We start from the raw sequence: 23,449 nt of genomic DNA, 5'->3' as shown, positions 1-23,449 counted from the left end.
TGTAATGCATAGTATTTTTAATTATGGTCTAGGAGAGCGTAAAAAACGATAGAACTATTTTTTAGATCGTTGCTTTTGCATTTCTTGAGCCACATAATTACATGCAGTGGAAGCATGATACCTAAATAAATTGCAGTAACAGTCAGATGTTTGCAGTATTTTGCAGATGTCTGCTGTCAGTGGCATTAGTGCTGCGCTCATTAATTATGCACCTACTGCTGGTAAAATTATGAGTAAGCACTATTTTAATATACCATTATAAAATTTGTATGAAATGAGTTTTTATCGGTTATTTTTATAATAATCAAAAAATCTAAAAAACGTCAAACGTAGGGGTGTAGCTATGGCACAGGGCGGACACGCCATACATCGAAAATCATTTGCGTTTATATGTGTGCACGGCACGTCTGTACACGTGTCATTGTGTGAGTAAGTGGCTTAGGGCTGACTCGTGCGGCGCGCGGCGGGGAAGGCGAAGCCGAGGTTTGCCGAGGCCGGCCGAAAGACACGACGAGCGGCCCGCTGCGTTGCATAATTCGACCGAAATACGTAAAAAACAAAATATAGGTTTATGTTTAACAAAATATAGGTTTATGTTTTATTTCGCTCCAATTGTTGAATGGCTTTGTCAGTTTATAGTCCTGCACGTACTTGGACTTTCAACACGCCATTATTAAATGTACCTTATTGTTGATGCCTATTGATTATTTTATATAACATACTTACATAATTATTTCTTAAATTCTTAAAATTAAATTAAAAATCAAACGCGAATGTCCCGCGACCAACAAGTTCTTTTTTGTGAAAAGAGTGTTAAACTAAAAATAAAACATTTACGAGGAATATCTGTGTAGAAGGTCTAGTTACCTTAGGTACTTTAAATATTTAATGTTGGCTTAACATTCACAAATTCAACGAACGGGTTTAATTCATATGATATTATTATTTTTACGCAAAAGTATAGCCTTATTTAGTGATACATATTTCGTCTCTTTGGAAAACTATATTATTATTCATTTCTACAATAAGTAGGTATCCGTACTACTCGTACATCGCACAATACACCGGCATTTTGAACGTTGCGTCATCGCGTCGCGGCGTCGCTAGCCGAACTGAGCGTACGTCAGGAGTCCGTCAAAACTCAGTCGCGGGGCGAGGTAATCCGAGTCGGGGCGGGGCGGTGCGTGTCCGTTCTGTATGATAATACTATTACTTATTCTGTGGCTATGGTTAATATGTACATCTAATTATGTAAAAATATTCCATAATGTCAATATTCAGAGAGGAAAATAAGGACTTCGTTTGCATGGAGAAACGGCCGTCCCGTTTCCTCTTAATGGAAATCAGTGATTTGTGTTTGTATTTTTATCAAGCTCCAATTTCGCAACTATCAGACACAGCTGTATGATATGTGAAAATAGGCATAGCCTCCTAAGGCCAAAGGTCCTACCTATAGTACTTAGTCAGTTCGATAAAAATAAAATCATATTCAATTGGAACAGGGTCGCGTATGTGATTCGTTCAATTTTCAAACAAAACCAAAATCAACTCTATTCCCTGCACTTTAGGTTCTAATTTTAGTGACAAATTCTGGATTTTTCATTTGTATGGCTGGGCTTTAGGAAGATAAGTAAACAAAACTGAAGTGTGTGTGTGTCAAGTGTTCGGATAGACAAGACATTCTTTATTTTTAACCGACTTCCAAATCTCAAAGAAGGAGGTTATCAATTCGGTTGTATGTTTTTATTTTTTATTTTTTTTATGTTTGTTACTCCATAATTTAATTAAAAACCCACATTTTCCCAAAGAACTTTGATTAATCCTGAACCAGGTTTTCACGGTACACCTCATCAAAATTAAAAGGTCAAAGTTAATTAATGCATCAGATTGGAGAACGAACCCACGCATCCCACATAACGCCACAACGTGGGAAGCATACAGCCTCCCGCCAATTAAAACCCACTGCTTGGGGTCAAATTGATTTTCTATAACAAATTTAAAGACTACCCGACAAAATCGGGCATGCATGATATGTAAATCTTTTAAATGAATGTGCATTGTGGTAATACAATTTACAACTAATATTACAAATAGAATGAGTTGAAAATAGAGTTCTGGTTAATCCGGTTATAATATTAGCTGAAAATTGAAGAGGATTAGACTTTTAGTTCTTCGCGACATCTATTGGCGACTAGCAGTAGGTACTGATAAATCCCGCTATTTGACGCTAGATGTCGACTACGAAATAGCTCGCGATTTGTTAAGAAAGCGAATGTATGGAGTTACCACTGTTTCCTTACTTATATTTCTCTAAGTTTTACGAATAAGGGGGATAGAGTAAATGTAGTTGTAATATTTAAGGTATCTTACGGCCCGATTCTAACTTTAAGATACGTTAATTCATAGATCTAGAAACGATATGGATTAGATATTTCAGTGTCAAACGAGTGTCAAAATTGACGATTCTTCAAACAAAAACGTCACTTTTGACACTTGTTTGACACTGACATATCCAATACATATCGTTTCAATATCTAGTATTTGACGTATCTCATTGTTCGAATACGGCTGTTTAAGTTGGAATCGGGCCGTTTACTAGCATTAGCTCCTCGTAGCACTATATCTGATTGCTACGTACAGTCGTACACCTGTAGCACCACGTGCCACTACGCGCCGAGGCCTGTAGGTATTTCACACGCAACTATAATAGTACCCTGTGAATCCAATACACTGTATCTGCAGCTTCCTAAGAATCTTTTTGATAATTGAATGAATCTAATAAATGCAATTATATTCCAATTGAATAGGATTTAACCCTTTACCAGGGTAAGCGCCACTTGCACCATCCCACTAACCCGGGGTGAACTGGTTAAATTGCTAACGTTACGCTATATATTTCCCACATACGGCACTTTAGACATGTATTGTGTTCTATTTTCGATCAGTAAGATGACATTCGATTGTCGTTTTTGATCTATTAGCCTTATTATCTTAAAACTCGAATCAGGCCGTAACTTCCACAAAAAGGTCGCTGACCTGGCGACCTGACACCTTCTTAGTATATTACTGGGTACATCGAACGTCTCTCATAGACATTTTAAAATTAAACCTACCAAGATAAATTTAATGTCTGCATACTTTTATTTACTTACCTTAATAACTAGTGGCTCTGTAAGCTGTAGACCTCGCGAGTATATCTTATTGGACACGATGACAATATAGTACCTAAATAAAAAAAAACAATACGAAAAGTGTAAAAAAATACTAAAAGTTATATCCCAGCATGTCGGGATCGAACCCAGACCTTCTGTGCAAACAAAAAAAGCGAACGTTTGCAAAATACACCATGATAGTTAATTTGGTGACGAAATTTAGCTACACATTCTCAAGTAAAAACTAAATATCTTAATACCTCCAAAACCAGTGAAATAAAATTTCCGATGATACTCTTATGATACCGTAACGACTATTTGTTTAAGCGCGAGCTATCACAACTCTTCCATTTTGGAAAATTTCCGAAAACCGGCTCGACAAATTTTTTTATCGACACATAGAATTCGGTTACAAAATTGGAGAATCGGTTAATAATTGCGACCTGTAGAGAAGAACATCCGGACATACAAACTAAAATATCTTAATACCTCCAAAACCAGCGAAATAAATTTTCTGAATTTTTGGCCATTTAATCTGTAAAGACGTCTCAAATAGAATACACTCTTATGATACCGATACAACTATTTGTTTAAGCGCGAGCTGACACAACTATTCCATTTAAAAAAATCCAAAAACCGGCTCTAAATAAAATATTATCGAATCATAGAATTCGTTTACAAAATTTCACGAGAATCGGTTAAGAATTGCGACCTGTAGATAGTGCCATGCCTTATGGGAAACGATCGCAGAGATAGTTCAGAGCCGGAAACCGCTACCAACTTTTAGTATGTTGTTGGGCATGGCATTGGGTCTCCAAAACTGCCGGGAGACGGCGGCGCCGGCCATCTACTTCAGCGGAATGACGTCATCAAAATGACTCCCGCTTCGTTGCGAATATTGCATACTGCACCCAAACTATGTATAGCACATACACGTGTGGGGTATTAAATGAAAGCCAATTAAATAAACTATATTTTGTTTATCAAAGTGTATCAAAATATGCAACAGTTTAAGAGAAATTTACAAAATAATTAAAATTACGTAAAAAAATATTCGATTATTTGGGTTTTACAACCAAACCAAAAGTCGGACGATAAAGCAATGTACTACAACATTAAAGACGACGTCTCAAGCCATACACTGATATCAATAAAATCAAAATTGGACCAAATATTTGGAAATTATGCATCAAAATGTAGATATTTGCCCATACAAATGCATAAAAGTTAAAAAAATCCAAATTGGTCATTTTCAGGATAATCCGCATAAGCTTCTAGTATGTTATTAGCAATATGACCTGGATTCTAAAACTGCCGGGAGACCATCTCTGTTGTTCCTCAGTTACAAATAATGACGTCATACAAATAATCACTGCCGAATTTCGTAAAATGTAAATTATAGCTATACCACGAGTCTCACATACACGTGAGTTACATGTAATGAAAGGTTATTAAATTTAGTATGATTCACCTAAACATTGTTTGTAAAAAAATTTTACGGTTTAAGAGCTAGAAACAAAGAAATACCACTTTTTATGGAAAAAGTAGATGTATATCAATTTTATAGCTAAACTAAAATCGTCAATAAAACGTTGCATATAACATTTAAAAAACCAGTTATTCAACTATACATCACAGTTTAAATTTTACATTTCTGATAAAAACTGTGGAAGTTGTGGAAAAAAAACTAAAGCGCGCCAACAATTCTACATTAATGCGCTCATATTATGCAAAGAATAGTTCTAATTATCGAGTATTAAATGAATGAACATTACATAAAATACATGAAAATGACATTTTCGAATGGAACCATAATTAAAAAAATAATAATTTACTTGATAAGTAAGCAAAATACTGTTTCTTTAAGTACATAATCTCCTCCTTTCAAAGTCGGTTAAAATGTGGTTTTTGTGACCTGGGCTACAAAGACAAATAAATTGACACCTCATTTATCAAAATCAGTTCAGTAGTTTCATGCAAACGGTACCTACACATGCACGCATAGCATAGATAGCAAATTCTGCCGTAGTCGGACAAAAAATTAAAATTCAATAATTAGACCTTTACTATTATGGCCTGGCGTGGCTTGGCATCTAACGTTGAAACACTCAGGCCGTAGATGTTAGCAGGCCTAGCGGGCGTCGCCTCGATGAGTTAGCAAGATGCCTTATGGAGGCTTCGAATGACCAGAGGGGTGACCTGTATTTCGGAGTATCAGAGGGAAAATTCTGCCAGCCTTCTCAGCTCAGCCTTGAAACCCTTGCACCACTCAAGATTCCACTTTTATAAGAATACCCAACTAGCGCGAAGTGGCGCAGAATAGGGCAGAGTGACGCTCTTTTGTGTCAGAGGCCAAGATCCTCTTTGCTTTGGGTCACTGAGCCAGTGATGTATGTATGTATAAGGCTAATCGAGGCTTAAATATATAATTATGTATCGCATTAAGTGAACTGATATGGCATTTACCTCGATAAGGCATTTTGTATTAGGCATGTACCTACTTACTGGCATGTAACTTTACATTTCTCTAATAATGTAGCGTTAGGCCATGACAATAAGAGTCTATTTGATATTAATATTTACCGCGACTACAGCAGGAACTGCTGTCTACGTATGTAATTATGTATTTTTTACATGAAACAACTGAACTGATTTTGATAAATGAGGTGTCAATTTATTTGTCTTTGTAGCCCAGGTCACAAAAACCACATTTTAACCGACTTTGAAAGGAGGAGATTATGTACTTAAAGAAACAGTATTTTGCTTACTTATCAAGTAAATTATTATTTTTTTAATTATGGTTCCATTCGAAAATGTCATTTTCATGTATTTTATGTAATGTTCATTCATTTAATACTCGATAATTAGAACTATTCTTTGCATAATATGAGCGCATTAATGTAGAATTGTTGGCGCGCTTTAGTTTTTTTTCCACAACTTCCACAGTTTTTATCAGAAATGTAAAATTTAAACTGTGATGTATAGTTGAATAACTGGTTTTTTAAATGTTATATGCAACGTTTTATTGACGATTTTAGTTTAGCTATAAAATTGATATACATCTACTTTTTCCATAAAAAGTGGTATTTCTTTGTTTCTAGCTCTTAAACCGTAAAATTTTTTTACAAACAATGTTTAGGTGAATCATACTAAATTTAATAACCTTTCATTACATGTAACTCACGTGTATGTGAGACTCGTGGTATAGCTATAATTTACATTTTACGAAATTCGGCAGTGATTATTTGTATGACGTCATTATTTGTAACTGAGGAACAACAGAGATGGTCTCCCGGCAGTTTTAGAATCCAGGTCATATTGCTAATAACATACTTGAAGCTTATGCGGATTATCCTGAAAATGACCAATTTGGATTTTTTTAACTTTTATGCATTTGTATGGGCAAATATCTACATTTTGATGCATAATTTCCACATATTTGGCCCAATTTTGACTTGATTGATATCAACGTATGACGTCAGACGTCGTCTTTAATTTTGTAGTACATTGCTTTAATGTCCGACTTTTGGTTTGGTTGTAAAACCAAAATAATTGAATATTTTTTTACATCATTTTGATTCTTTTGCAAATGGCTCTTAAACGGCTGTATATTTTGGTACACACTGTATAAATGAAATATAGAATATTTAACTGGCTTTCATTTAATACCCCACACGTGTATGTGCTATACATAGTTTGGGTGCAGTATGCAATATTCGCAACGAAACGGGAGTCATTTTGATGACGTCATTCCGCTGAAGTAGATGGCCGGCGCCGCCGTCTCCCGGCAGTTTTGGAGACCCAATGCCATGCCCAACAACATACTAAAAGTTGGTAGCGGTTTCCGGCTCTGAACTATATTCCCATAAGGCATATGACTAAGAGGAGAACATCCGGACATACAAAAGCAAAATGCCCGAGTCAAAACGTAGACCTACGCTACGCTTCGGTTAATAAATTTGATGACAGAACGCAAAGTCTGCCTATTTATATAATAAAATAAATAAAGAATTAGACATCCACTCAAAGTCACACCGAGATTGCAAAACGCTCCTTACTCAGTGGCTAAAAACGAAATCATATGAGGAAACGGAAAAACTACTAATTTTAGAATACTAAATAACACAAATAAGCAATGGCAATCGGACAGAATAGTCTCTGTCATACACACACACACACACACACACACACACACACACACACACACACACACACACACACACACACACACACACACACACACACACACACACACACACACACCCACACACGCACACGCGCGAGCGTTTTACATGCATTTACATTCATTATTATATTTAAGCTACTTACAATAAAATAAATCTGTTAAAATTTAACACCTAATTATAAGCATATAACGTGTAAGCTAAAAATGGTCATTGTTGTTATTTTAGTTTTAGAAATTATATTTTTAGGTATTTATGTTTAGATAAAAAGTTTGTTGTTAACCTAGGGAAGAGCGGTGCCTCCCAACACAGGCAATTATTTGCTTACCGGGCGGCTCCATCCCCTAAACCATGGCCACGTGTATTTAAAAGAAATAAAGGATTTTGTATTTGTATTTGTATAATTTAATTTAGTTGGTACTTATAGGCCAGTCATATTTAACACAAAAAATTGCTAAATTCGCAAGCTAGCGGCTAGTTCTGATTTTTTAATATGTTGTTAGGATCACTACCAGCATTGTAAATCCAAGTTTGCAGCTTCGAAAGACGTGTGCTAACTTTGCACCACTCGAAAAACCGCGAAATTTTCATACTTTTTTTAGTATTCTCAATATAGCTCCTAAACTATTCATTTTTTACCAAAAACTTCTATGAACAAACTAAAGTTAACTAAAATTGCTACAATTTAAGACCAGAATCAATTCTGTGAGTTCAATACTTACCGAGATACTGCTCTGCAAAAATGGGCAATTTTATCCAGTATAGCGAAATTTTAAGATTTGTTCTAATCTCGACCCCGAAATCAGGGAAAATACTCATTTTACGGTTAAAATAATAAAACGATGTTCTAGAAAATGTAATTAGGGGAGACCGAGGTCAGTTGTGACAGGAGAGTTGTGACATTGTCGATTTTTTGGAATCTATTAACTAGAAACTAGGTCGCAACAGTGTGAGTTTGTTAGCTCGTAACTTGAACTAACAAACGCTCGCTATTGCGACCTAGTTTCTAGTTAATAGATTCCAAAAAAATTACGATGTCTCAACTCTCCTCTGTCACAACTCTCCTCGGTCTCCCCTACCTTTAATTGAAGCACAGAACGACATCTCTAGACCATACCGTTTATCTTATCTTATTGTATTCGGGGACCCTTGCTACACTTGGATACACTTCGACCCATAGGGATTTTTTGTGCAATTACCCCCTAGAGAAAATCCGTGAACTACTCAAGAGCTTTTCCCACCATATCCATGTGTCGGATGATGGAGCTCATGGGTAGCGTTTTGAAGTCCTTTGGTTCCAGATACCGTTTACACACAAATCTTAAAAGTCCAAAAAATGGGAAAACTGCTTTTTTCGCAAATTTGCTCTGCTTAGTTAGCTCCACCCCCCACGGCATTGTTCACAGAAGAGGGTTCGTTGTTCGACTCAGCTTTCACTCCGCTACCTCAAAGCATCTCAGTAGGAGCCGACATGATTGTTGTGGTAGATGGGTGTTTCTTACTGCACAAGGTGATATGGCATCGTAACAACTCCGTGAGGAATATCGTTGCAGGGTACGTCAAAAGTGGCAGTGGTGACTCTGGCCCATACAATATTCTTCAACTTCATTTAATCGCGGAGATTTGGAAGTTCCTCCAGGATTCGAGTTGTTTCTCCCCGCCTTCACTGGGTGTGACACTACCTCTGCCCTTTTCTGGCATGTGAGGAACAAACTGTGGAGCGCCGTTAAGAAGAACGTTGAGCTTATCACCATTGCTGAAGTATTCCTGCAACCTAATGCAGCCTACCCAGCCATCGCAGATGCCGGAGCAAAATGCCTAGTAGCTTTAAGGACTGTTCAGTTTACTAAGCGGACACTCTTACACCTCTTTTAATCGGCGAATTTAAAATCAATTGACGTACAGCTCATAACAATATAATCAACAATCCCTTATTTATCAATTGCTACATATTTGTTCCCATAATAGTCTAATATTTTTCCCGAAGGACCGAACAAATTTGGAACATAGCAAGTTAGTTCTGCAATTAAGATGCACAGGCTAGTATTCACTGCGAAAAATCGTAAATATGTACAAATTTTCCAAGTTAAACGTAAATAAAATAATTAAAACATTTGGAGAGCATCATATGCTTGAAGATTTTACAAAATCCCGGCACAGAAGCGGCCCGGCCAATCCAGAAACAAAAGTATTGTCATGCGGCTGTTAAAATCAATAAATTACTTATCGGTTCGCGAAATTCCTAAGATAGCAGGCGTTAGAGTAGGCACAGATTAAAATATAAGAAGTATGTACAATAAATGGACCCATAAAAAGAAAAAAATGGACAAAAGAATTACAGAGCAGCGAAAGCAATCGAAAAAAAGAAGCGTCAAACTGTACTACATTTTACATTAAGATAAATTTCGTAGCATTTTAATGGACAACGGAAAATGCGTAAAATGTTGCTGTAGTACGTTACCAATGGCCCTGATGCTACCATGCCGTTGTAGAAGATCATATATTCGACGAGGAGAGTAACATGAAAATTGACCAATTCATGAAGAAAGTCCTTGTCTGGCAGGCAATTGGTTCCTGTGGCCTTAAAAAGTTTGTTCTATTTTGCGACATGAACTTTGGTTGCGACATTTACAGAAAATAATGCATCTAATAACGAGTACTTTCCGTCTATCAGACGCATAATGTCACCTCTTCATTTCGGCCTGATTTGGCAAGTGCCCACTATGCTGGTCAGAAAGTGAAGCTACTGAATTTGAAAAACATTGATTTCGTTCAAAAACAAGTCAACTCATCTAATTGCCCGGAGCTCCACTCCATCGAGTGGCACTAGACCAATGTGAAGATGCGCTTAAAAAAGGGTAGATGAGAAGCTAAAACATTGAAAGAATTCAAACGAATGTTGTTTACAACTTGTCAAAAAGTGTCAAAAATTGATGTGCAGGCACTTGAACGGCGCAACCGTGTAAAAGTACGAAAATCTTACCGATGTTATTATATTATACTATATTTATATTAAAATGTTTTGCGTTGGTTTCCGTTTTTATTATATTTATCTAAATAAAGCGATTCCAGAATTAGAAAAATGTAATTTATACTTTTTTGTGTGTCCGCTTAATAAAATGAACAGTCCTTATATGGAGGAGACTATACAAAAAATACACTCCATGCTCCATAGCTTACGCTACAAAAAAAATATAAAAACAGCCGCCTTCGCTAAGGTTGACTTGGCCCGTTTACCTCCAACGGAAGATGGTGCAACATTCCATGCTTACCGAACTTACCGCCAAATTCAGAAGTGGTTGGGGGTGGAAAACGATGCAACTCAATGGGGATGGGAAAAGACCAAACATCATCATTCTCATTCCAATAAAAATGACGAGTGAAGTAGTGGCACCTCCGGTCCTTTTGAAATTTTGCGGGTACAAGACAGGCTGTAGCGGAGGCGGCTGTACCTGCATAAAAGCAGCAGGCCTTAAATGCTCAGAGTTATGCAAATTTTTCTCCGGTGTCTCTTGTCACAACGTCGCCAAGCTTCAAATTGCAGAAGAAATTGAAGACGACGTCGATATGCCTATTTTTTAGACTGAATTATCTCAAAATGAACAGCTCTAACTAAATGTTATTTTTGATACCTTTTAAATATGTTTAATAAATATTTATAATTCATACTACCCTCAAACCATTGTGAGAACTAAACAGAGCAAATTTGCGAAAAATGCAGTTTTCCCACTTTTTGGATTTTTAAGCTTAGTGAGTAAACGGTACCCACAGTCAAGCGATATCATTGTTTGCTGAATATTAAAGGTAATTACATTTGCTACAACTACAACATCGTTTTATTAAATTACCCGTAAAATAAGTATTTTTTTCTGATTTCGGGGTCGAAAATTGCCCGAATGTTAAAATTTCACTATACTGGATAAAATTGCCCATTTTTGCAGAGCGGTATCTCGGTAAGTATTGAGTTTGAGTTCTGCAGTTTGGCAGAAGAAAAACGTCTGTAAAATAGGGTTTATTTCACCTGAATAAATGATTTTTTATTTTTTATTTTTTTTTTACTTACAAAGTTGATTTTAGTCTCAAATTGTAGCAATTTTAGTTAACTTTAGTTAGTTCCTAGACCTTTTTTGATAAAAAATGCATAGTTTAGGATTTATATAGAGAATACCAAAAAAAGTACGAAAATTTCGCGGTTTTTTGAGTGGTGCAAAATTAGCACAGGTCTTTCGAAGCTGCAAACTTGGATTTACAATGCTGGTAGTGATCCTAACAACATATTAAAAAATCAGAACTAGCCGTTAGCTTGCGAAATTAATGTTCGATATGACTGGCCTATTACGTCTATTTCAAATTCTAATATTAAACTTCAGGAGCTGGACAAAGTTTATGAACGGAGTATTTTGAAATTGGCGCTTTATTATGATCAGTATTGGAATAGAATAATAATTTTTAAGAAAAAAAAACCGACTTCCATGGGGGCCGATGAAAGATTATTGTAGATGGTACACTATGTAGAAAAGGAGGTAAAACCACCCACTTTTTTTTTACTAGCATTTCGCTTCTGTATAATGGCTCCTCTACAGGATGGGCCAACGCCGGCCACTCCAAGGGACGCAGCCATGCACTATCACTTGCTCCCTCTAACGCATAAATGCGTCCCTTGGAGTGGCCGGCGTTGGCCCATCGTGAAGAGGAGCCATGAGGGTCGTAGTTCTAGCCTAACCTAACCCACTCCTCAGATAGCAGTTCGGTTCTGTGCGGATCGCAGTTCGAACCTAATCAAACCCACTTTTCAAGTAGCATTTCGTTTCTGTAAGGCTCGCAGTTCTAACCTAACCTAATCCTTGTTCGGTTCTGTGAGAATCGCAGTTCAAACCTAACCTAACCCACTTAATGGCGCATGCCGTGCGGTGTACGGGGGTTTAAGCGGGAGGGGCTAGTAAGATTGGCATCATCGTACTTTATACATAGGTACATTCATTTTATGGCAGGTAATCATAGTTGTTTATTTAGTTAAGGTATCATAGTGGTTTTCTGGGTCAAGGTCCGGGTCCGAGTCCGGGTCCGAGTCCGGGTCCGAGTCCGGGTCCGAGTCCGGGTCCGAGTCTGGGTCCGAGTCCGGGTCCGAGTCCGGGTCCGAGTCCGGGTCAGAGTCCGGGTCCGTGTCCGGGTCCGAGACCGGGTCCGAGTCCGGATCCGAGTCCGGGTCCGAGTCCGGTTCCGAGTCCGGGTCCGAATCCGGATCCGAGTCCAGGTCCGGGCCCGAACCGGATCCGGGTATGAGTCCGAGTCCGGGTCCCAGTCCAAGTCAAAATCGAAATACGTAATCACCAAACGTGTACCATGCGTCATTGAAGAGTTCTGTTCTGGTCATCATCAGCAGTTCCACTTCATCAAATGCGACAGTTTTTAATGTAAATGCTTGATTTTATGATGAAAATACAAAAAAATCTATACGTATGCCTTTAATATTTGAGGACTCGATTCCTTATGGATCGCATCATAAGAACTCGAGCTTGACAAAAATATGGCTTAAAAACTTAACTTGCTTAACGAACATAACGAAAAGGAAAAATCGCCAAACGTGAACTATGCGTCGTTTAAGAGTTCTGTTCTGATCATCATCAGCAGTTCCACTTCATCAAATGCAACAGTTTTTAATGAAAATGCTTGATTTTCTGATGTAAATACAAAAATCTCTATACGCATGCCTTTAAGATTTGAGGAGTTCCCTTGATTCCTCATGGATCCCATCATCAGAACTCGAGCTTGACAAAAATGTGGCTTAAAAATTTAACTTGCCAAAAAAAATAATCAAGGTTGTCTGGAAGAGATCGCTTACAGCGATAAGACCGCCTGTTGCTACCATTATTTACACTGTAAATCTGTTATTTTATTTTTCTTTGTGGTGCAATAAAGAGTATTTACTTACTTTACTTTACTTACTTGCTTAACAAACATAACGAAGAGGACAAATCGCCAACCGTGAACTATGCGTCGTTGAAGAGTTCTGTTCTGATCATCATCAGCGTTCCACTTCATCAAATGCAACAGTTTTTAATGAAAATGCTTGATTTTCTGATGTAAATACAAAAATCTCTATACGCATGCCTTTAAGATTTGAGGAGTTCCCTTGATTCCTCATGGATCCCATCATCAGAACTCGAGCTTGACAAAAATGTGGCTTAAAAATTTAACTTGCTTAACAAACATGACGAAGAGGACAAATCGCCAACCGTGAACTATGCGTCGTTGAAGAGTTCCGTTCTGATCATCATCAGCAGTTCCACTTCATCAAATGTCACTTTTTTGGATGTATATGCTTGATTCGTTGATAAAAAACCAAAAATCACTATGTGTATGCCTTTAAGATTTGAGGAGTTCCCTCGAATCCTCATGGATCCCATCATCAGAACTGGATTTTGACAAAAACGGGACCAATCTGTATGCATATACATTCAATCAAAAAAAGAATTTTCAAAATCGGTCCAGTAATGACGGAGTTATGGAGTAACAAACATAAAAAAAATAAAAAAAATAAAAAAAAACATACAACCGTATTGATAACCTCCTTCTTTGAGATTTGGAAGTCGGTTAAAAAGACACATCAAGGGACTTTTTAATAAATTATTTCGGTTATAAATTTTGTTTACTTTTATAAAACTTCCGTTTGCAATGAAATGAAAGAATGTTTACCATGGCCTAAATCTGGTTATCCCTTTTCCTGACGGTCAACATAGGTACAGTCATCAGCAATAGTATCTTACACAACTAGGGCCGCAAAATTATACGACGCGCTCTTATTGCGCTCCAAATAAGAAAGTGTCACATATTTTTGCGGCCCTAGTTGTGTAAGATACTATTGCTGATGACTGTACTACCAAGTACTTCGGACTAATACGGACAAATGTATCCTAGCCGCTTTGGGGAGTATTCGATTTCACGAAACTATATTTTTTTAGTGCAGGTTGCCATTACATTTTTAGTAGATATCCCTCCAAAATCTGTAACAGTGGGCCCGATTCGGAGTTTGAAATAGACATCTATTAGATATGTTTTAGACATCACCAAGATACGATAACGATATGTTTAACATCTAACCTGTCAGACATTTGCGCGATTCTGGAGATACTCTTGAACGATTTCCACAGGATATGACTTAGAGATCCAATTCCCATCTTATAGATATCTTACTCTGTCTAACGTAAATAAAAGTGACATTGGTTGCCCGAATTGCGCTGTAAAAGAGAACTAGTTGATATCTAAACTATAACGTATCTAGAATGGATCTAGTACGTGTCGTCTCTTGTGAATATCTTCAAGTTCGAATACGGCAGAGTGTTTTCAATATTTTTTATATATCATCATGTTAGTTTGTAGATAGATGAAAAATTATCAGCTCTATTTGTTTTATTTAATTCAGATAAAGATGTAGGTACTTAATGCATCCATAATTGAACAAGTCAAAAAAATACAATAATTAAGTGCCTTAAAAAAGAAAACACTAAAAATTAAACATCAATTAATTTTATAAAAACTATAGATGGAACGTTCAACATGATTTTACTCCCAACTAGGGCTATACCAACATTACCAACAAGTAGAACTTTTGGGTGATCCATTCATTTACTTACTACAATATGATGGATGAGTCACCACATGATGGCAAAAATAATTATATTATAATTAACATGATTATATTTTAATAAAATAACACTTATGTTTTTCTTATATGAACTCCTAACACAATAAAATTTCTGTAAAGAGCTCTGCAACCAAGTTACCCTTAATTTACAACAATATTAAAAATGTATGTATATTCAAATACGACAAATTTACAATTAAACCATTAAAACGTGGTCAGAATTTCCTTGATCTTGATAATACTTAATTAGTTTAAGAAGACTTCTTTACAAAACGGATGCAATATCTAAGTAACTTTGACTGAAACAAATCTACATAACTTAAATTCAAAGCTTTCAATCCAATAATATTTTGTATAAGTTTTGTTATTGAATAAATTAAATTTATGCAACATAAAATCTTAAGATTAGATGGTTTTCAACCAAGATACCGAGGAATAACCGGCTAGGCTGTAAAGAGTTGAATTTAAGACAGATCGCCAGCCAATCAGCATGCGACGTGTTTATAAGTGGACTCATAAATTGCAGGCGATAGACTTAAGCGATTCAGCGACTCCCGGACTGTTATTAGACGTAGACGAGACGACGACATTACTCGCCCATTAGGTAAATAAGACCATCTGACCGGGTATGAGTATGTGCGCCGACTATTCTTAATTATACTTCTACACCCCTCTGTCTAGGCCCACTTGCATCATTCCACTAACCCGGGGTTAACCGGTTAAACCAGGAGTTGCCATGGTTAGCCATACAATTTGACACCAGGTTATCAGTTTAACCGCTTAACCCCGGGTTCGTGGAATGGTGCAAGTGGGCCTTATAGTTACAAACCCTTTTATAATTTTTAATTAATTAAGACAGCTGTCAACTTAAATGAGACAGCTCAGCCTACGCTCCTAAAAAGCAAAATTAATTTAGTCATAAAACAGACGATTGTCAATTAAATTCGTTTTTATCGCACGTTTGCGAACGCGAGCCGCACAAACAGTCGAGTCGAACTGTAGAACTTATGATCTGTTTCCACAACGTAAATATTTGCTGAGCGGCACGCGGGTCACATGTCAAAGGCGCCGGCTTCGGTATTGATCTAGCTGGGGAGGGCGGGGCGCGGGGCGGGGGAGGGGTTTTAAGGGGTCGCCGGGGGCGCGGGTGGTCCGCGTACTACGGAGGCTGGCTTACGTAAGGGCGCAGCGCGTCTGACGCCCCGTCTGCTAGCTCGCCGACACTGATTAATAAAACAACCGTTATCGACTCGCTGCAACCGAGATATCATCGTTCCCCGCTGTCTTTAATGAACTAACTTTAGCAGGCCTCTCTATAGTTAAAGTCAGCTGACGTTAGTATAACAACGTGATAACCAGAGCTCGGCGGGGGTGAGCTGTTTTCAGAGTTTGCACAACATGGACATGCCTTGTCATTCGATAGTATATGTGGTGTAATTTAATAACTAAACAAATAATTTAATTTAGGCTGCCTTTCCGCTACGATATTTACGTCGCTATTAAAGCAAATGAATTTTATAGCAAGCTTTTTTAGTAAACCTCTTCAAATAATATGTATATCCATCCATATGCTACTATTAAAGTTTATTTGTACATAGGGCATTATCGTTTTAGTTTAATTATAAAGATAAAGATAATAATATAAAATGATATAATTAATAAAGTTTTATTTTAATTTTTCTTTTTAAGGTGTATCTATATTAATATCTACACTTGACATAAGTGACGTCAAAATGGCTCACCCCTGCCGAGCTCTGGTGATAACTATGAAAAATATACATAGTTGATTCAGTTACATTTGCGATAGCGTCGTTGCATGTAAAGGAGGCACGAGCATAAAACAAACCAAGCTTACTTGAACATTTTAAATAGACAAATAAGTAAGTTGCATGCTTTTTAGCAATAAATGCTCTCGACTTACCTGGGCAGTACCCGATTCGAACTTTAACACATTCAGGGCCAACAACCCGACTGTCGGTTATACTGTTCGTAGCTCGCGCTACTCGCCACGTGCGTGAAAGGCAATTAATAAGATAAGATAAGTTAAGATACGTCAATTAATAGATCTAGAAACGATATGGATTAGATGCGTCAGTGTCAAAAGTGAAATTTTTGTTCAATTTTGACACTGCCATATCTAATCCATATCGTTTCTAGATCTATTAACTGACGTATCTTAAAGTTCGAATTGGGCCGTTGGTAAGTAATAAAGACATATATTAGAAAAGAAAGTTTTGGCTCGGTCAACTAATTAGTATGTATTATTGGACAAAAATCTCATATAATTTAATTACCTCAAAACTTCACCTACTTGCGAGTCAGTTGCTAAACATTAACAAGCAGACAATGGCGGCAAAGCTATGCATCCCTTCTGCACTCGGCAGCTTAATGACGTATGCACATGCACAATGCTCTTTGACTCTGTCTTGCACTCAGTACTTTGTAAACACTCGATACTTGGCTGCATTCGCCGAGTCAAGTGGCAATTATTGAGTAATACTCGTATTAGGTTTAGGCACTTGTAATAGAGTATTTACGAGGAAGTTCGGCCTAGCCAGACATAATGTTTATTTAGGGTCGCCGTTATCGAAAGCGACGAGGGAGACTATATAAACAACTTTTTAATTAAGTATTATTATATACTTCGTTTTTTTTAGCATTAGAAATAAGATAAACAATCTTGATGTGTCTTTTTATTGAAAAACACGTTTAAAAAATAAGTCACGGCAAATATGTAACAATTATGAATCTAATACGATCATTTATATTCTTCTACTTTCGTAAGTAATAGTTACTGATTTTTAAAAGGCATTTTTCAATTTAAAGACTTGTCAAGATCGCTTACCTTCTTGCAAGTTCTTTCTAATGCTAAAAAACGAACTATAGTATAACACGAAACATCTTCACAAAACAGTTTGAAATGCCATCATATCATGGTGTTCATCAGTTGTATCATTTCACTAAAAAAGCAAATACACGTGAATAAAAACTAGGATACAAATCACTATCTGTTTTTCTACAATAAATATTTGACGAGTTCGCTCATTTTTTCTAGGGTCTTGACATCCCGATTAAATTAAAAAATAAAATAATTTTCCAAATCTGTCAAGCTATGTTAGAAAATTATTAGGTAAATTTCATTCCCGGATTTTACCCTTATTAACCCCGAAATCCCTATTCGCCCCTTTTGGCGGTATATAATAAACCATTTAGTGCGCAAATGGCGCTCGAAAATATGCTAACCGCCAAAGCATATATTTCATGCCTTTTTTAGGGTTCCGTACCCAAAGGGTAAAACGGGACCCTATTACTAAGGCTTCGCTGTCCGTCCGTCCGTCCGTCCGTCCGTCCGTCCGTCCGTCCGTCCGTCTGTCTGTCACCAGGCTGTATCTCACGAACCGAGACAGTTGAAATTTTCACAGATGATGTATTTCTGTTGCCGCTATAACAACAATAAAATACAAAACCAGCCAATTAAGGGCTAGCGGACCATGTACAATTCTATATTTGCCCGTCTGTCACAAAAAATCAGGCGTACAACCTTTTACTAAGAATAAATAACATTTGCACCAACTCAAAAACGGCTAAACCGACCAACCCTCCGCGTAATATTTTTTATGTAAATTAGGTAAGTATCTAAGTATATATTATACTCTCAACTGTCAATCAAGATTCTTTAGAAACTTTTTACATACATATATATATATCCTCACGTGATTAAGTTTCCGAATTATAAAGTTTAGTTTTAATCTGAGACTCGAGCACCCGTAGGAATTCAAGTGGAACGCAAATCGGTTCACGAAATAAAAGATCATTGTTCACGAACCGGTCCCGCTCTAAACCGATTACTCCAACATAAACACGTATTGCACACAATCATACGGATAATGGTATAATAGAAATATAATACGGCGTAATTGATATGATTTGGAATGTGGGCAATACCTATATTTCATACAAATTTTGGGTGTCAGTTTTGTAACGGTCCATATAATATGTATGTGAAAATGTGTTACAAAACTGTCATTTTTTTCTGTGATACATTTTTTTATCTTTAAATCGATAGTTCTCGTGATTCTGAGTAGACATAACCCAAAAGTTGAAGGATTTTCGAAAAAATGTAAATGGTACACTTTTTAAGTGAAAGTCGGCTCGATTCGGGAAATGAATAAGAGATTCACTAGATATGAAATAGTAAAGATATGTGACGTTCCACGGCAAATTAATTAGAGATTCACTAGATATGAAATAGTAAAGTTATGTGACGTTCCACGGTTAAAGGTACCTTATGGCGGCTGGCACTTACGTCGCATAGCGCCGCAATAATATTGGAGCGACGTTAATAAACGTAAGCGCCAACCGGCATAAGGTACCTTTATCCGTGGGACGTCACATATCTTTACTCTTTACTATATCGTATCTCGTTAATCTCTAATTCACTCGCGCCGAATGGCCATATTACCTATGCATGGGTGATTAAACGCTTTTGCGTCAAATAATTTGAATAGAAACAAAACGAAAAATAAACACAATGTTAAATTTTGGTCTTCTATAACTTCCTGCTATGCATGATTCGTAATCGTACTAGGATGATGCTACTACTATTTATTACTATTACTACTTACTACTACTACTACTACTACTACACTACGATACTACTCTCTATCTACCTAGCTATGGATCTTGTATTATTGTCTTGTACTAAAATAGTATACGATGTACTTGGCGTTCCCAACACTGATCATCTGACGGGAGTTCCCGCTACGAGCTACGGCGTAGCATTAACGCATTGTCAACGTTTTCGTAGCACTACCCTCGTAGCCGACCCCAACGTTTTTTCGCTTTACCCGCCGAGTAGATTCCCGGTACGACCCGGTACTGTACAAAAAATATACACTAGCACGCGTATTCGGGAATCGAGATAATCACAAGATCTAGAGACGATATAGAGATCAACTAGATTTACATTAGATATCGACTAGACGTGACTTGGATATCTAAGTCATAACTTGTCGAAATCGTTCAAGAGGACCTCCAGACTCGCGGAAACGTCAAATTTGACATATCTATCTTACAAATATCTTTAAATTATCCATATCGTAATTTGCTGAGGTCTAGTAGAGATCTAATTCATTTTCCGAATCGAGCCGTCTGTGGGATATGGCAAGAAGCGTATTCGGATTTAAAAACGGTGTTATTGATTTAATAGTTATATGATATTCTATATTTATCGTGCTTGCATAAAAAAATTAGTGCGACCGAGATGCACTGACACTAATAACTGTTAATGTCAACAAAAAAGTAAAGAGTATAGATTATAAATAAAAACAAATGTAGGTGTTATTTTTATTGTATGAGACGCCATTACTCTTGTAGTCTTGCTAGAGATTAATAATTTTCATTTGGTGTTAAAACAAGTTTTTCTTTCTAGCTTGGAGTCCTAATCCTAACAATAACATATGAAGTCAATAACAGATTTTTTTAAAGCGAGCACTTATTTCAAGACTTTTCTCGACGTTCTGGCGAGTTTACATAAACACACAGGAACAGAAATTATAATATGTACAATCACGCTCGGTGATTGTTATGCTATTTAGAGTTTTAGCTTATCGGACACTCCATAGCTTAAGTATTCAACAATTAATTAGAAACCTAACAGCCGTATTCGAACAATGAGATACGTCAAATACCAGATATTGAAACAAGTGTCAAAAGTGACGTTTTTGTTTGAAGAAACGTCTATTTTGACACTGACATATCCAATCCATATCGTTTCAATATCTAGTATTTGAGGTATCTCATTGTTCGAATACGGCTGTAAATGGCTCAACAATCGCGGAGCGTGATGGTATATATTTATAATACTTATCTATATTATTTTCATAGATATCTTCTTCAGGAATGTTTGATGCTTCCCTTTACCTTATAATTATGTAGATACTGTAGACCACCTTGTTGTTGACTGTTCTATAATAATAGGGTGTTTGATATTACAAATTACTACCTCAAATACTCGGTAATCACATGGACGTCGGTGATATGATAAGTGATAACCATTAAGTATTACTAATTCTCTGACACGTTTGCTACAAACTCTGTGGACGCCCTCACACTAATGTTAATTAATATACTCACGTTTTGTATGGACATATAATTTACTACCAAATACAATAACACAACATTAAAGGTAGCATCAAATGTCTGTAAGGATTATTTTGTACACTCTGTATCTTTATGCTGGACCAACCAGCCAAACCAACCAAATACAAAACCGCCTGGATCTGTCACTGAACGACCTGACTTTAGCCTACATTGTTGATAGTGTAGGCTAGTGTACTCTACCCTCAACCGGCTTAAGGAGCCATATGACGGTAGATATTGTTTACTTTTATTTATGTAAATACCTAAAGATACTACTTAAGTAGGTACCTAATACTTTGTTGTAAGGAGACAAAATTTAAGAGACGTTTTTAAGAGGTTGCTAAGTTTTATGAATAAGGGAGTAAGAAGCTTCAGGCACGTACCTAGCTGAACAAATTAGACTCGCTTCGATCTAGCCATAACAATCTTAGAAGCCGTTCTCCTAAAGTGTCTCCATTTAGGCGCGGCTCAGCGACACCGCGACAGCCGCTTGCGCGCACCTGCCGTCCAACAGACACATTTTAAATTATTTTAAATTTCGAACTCCTGGCGGTGACGGCCGAACTCTCACGAACAATGCCCACGAAACATTCCGTGATTGCTAATGAGGACATTGTGGAACCACTTGAAATTTCAAATAAGGAAATCTTAAAGGAAGAACTTCTGACAATTTAGTCGTTGCGTGCTGGATTTTATTGTGTTGTCCCTTGTTCTGAATTTAAAAGAAAACAAAGCTTGTTAATTAAACACAGGTTTAACAGTTTTAATTACTCATACTTATTACTGAAATACATGTCCTTATTAAAAACTACATTTTGGTGTATTTTTTCTACAAAAAAACTCATTGGATTAAAACATATATAATTGTGCCTCCGCTTATACTAAAAAAAATCTTTACTAGATGTTAATATTGCATGCTAAGATTTCATGTATTTATTAGTCTAGATCTAGGTAGCTACCGGGGTACCCACCACTATTATTACCTAAGTATATCTATCATATTAAGACTGCATTAGATGTAGATAAAAAACACGAATGCACTCAAACTAAAACGATTTTTCGGTCAACACATGATTTTGTTTTAACGAATTTATAATGTCAAAAGTTTTAATCAATTTAATGCATCAATGGTCATAAAGAAGAAAAAGTTAGACGTAAACATGTGGCTCTGAAGAAAAATGCCAAGGATGGTCTCTGGGCCCGATTCGGATTTTGAAATAGACATCTAGTAGATATCTTTTAGACATCACCAAGATACGATAACGATATGTTTAAGATCTAACCTGTCAAATTTGACATTTGCGCGATTCTGGAGATACTCTTGAGCGATTTCCACAGGATATGACTTAGAGATCCAATTCACATCTAATGGATATCTTACTCTATCTAACGTAAAAGTGACATTGGTTGCCCGAATTGCGCTGCAAAGAGAACTAGTTGATATCTAAACTATAACGTATCTAGAATGGATCTAGTACGTGTCGTCTCTTGTGAATATCTTGAAGTTCAAATACGACAGTCTATCTTTTAAAGAACGCAAACATCAAGCAACGCTTATTCACTTGTGTAAATATTCGCATTCTCAAGTTCTTTGCCTACCTTTCAAGGAGAAATATTCACCATTCGGGGACTATTGAGAATCCCGGAATAAAACAAGAATAGGAGTGAAAATACAAGTCAAGAAACCACAAAAATATACAATTTACGTAAAGGTATTAAATTAGAATGATACCTACTGGTTCACAGAAGGGTGCTTTCACTAAAACAAGTAGGTAACTTAATCTGTGTGAGCGCATATAATATTATTTCTTATTCACATAATTAATTATATCACATTTATAATGACAACTTTTTGGCAATATTTTATATTAGGAATATTTAACACATGTTGCTAACAATTTATTAAAATCCATAAAGGATCCAACAAGACACTGAAAATTAATAAAAACATTTTGAATCGCACGACCCCAGCCTATTATTTGAAACGTTAATTAAATCTGGACTCATCCTATCACAATGATGGCTATACATTTATATTTGTCAGGCGTACTTCAGAACGTTTAGATGAAATAAGGGGTGCCCACCGAACCGGAAAAAATGCTTAACCTGCTTCCCCAATCACATTTACTTCCCCGTCACAGAATTATGAGAAATGTTTAAACAGATTCCTTTACGGCCTTCGTATCGCTTCCTCACATCCTTTTGCCCGTTATATGGATAATTGATATCACATTTCAAAGCTTCAGGAGGGTTGACTTTTTGCAATAAAACACCTTTATCGAGGAAGCTGAATGTCAGAATTGTATCATGTTTCCCATTTTATAATG

General features: G+C 36.7%; 1 protein-coding gene across 3 annotated transcripts in view; it reads left to right on the top strand.

The window, feature by feature from the left end:
* LOC134680276 (voltage-dependent calcium channel subunit alpha-2/delta-3) overlaps nucleotides 1-23,449 on the top strand; it is a 123,751-nt gene that overhangs the window by 9,641 nt on the left and 90,661 nt on the right. The window lies entirely within an intron of this gene.

The sequence above is a fragment of the Cydia fagiglandana genome, chromosome 3 (assembly GCF_963556715.1).
Source record: "Cydia fagiglandana chromosome 3, ilCydFagi1.1, whole genome shotgun sequence".
Taxonomy (NCBI): Eukaryota; Metazoa; Arthropoda; class Insecta; order Lepidoptera; family Tortricidae; genus Cydia; species Cydia fagiglandana.
This window is presented reverse-complemented; position numbering and strand designations above follow the sequence as displayed.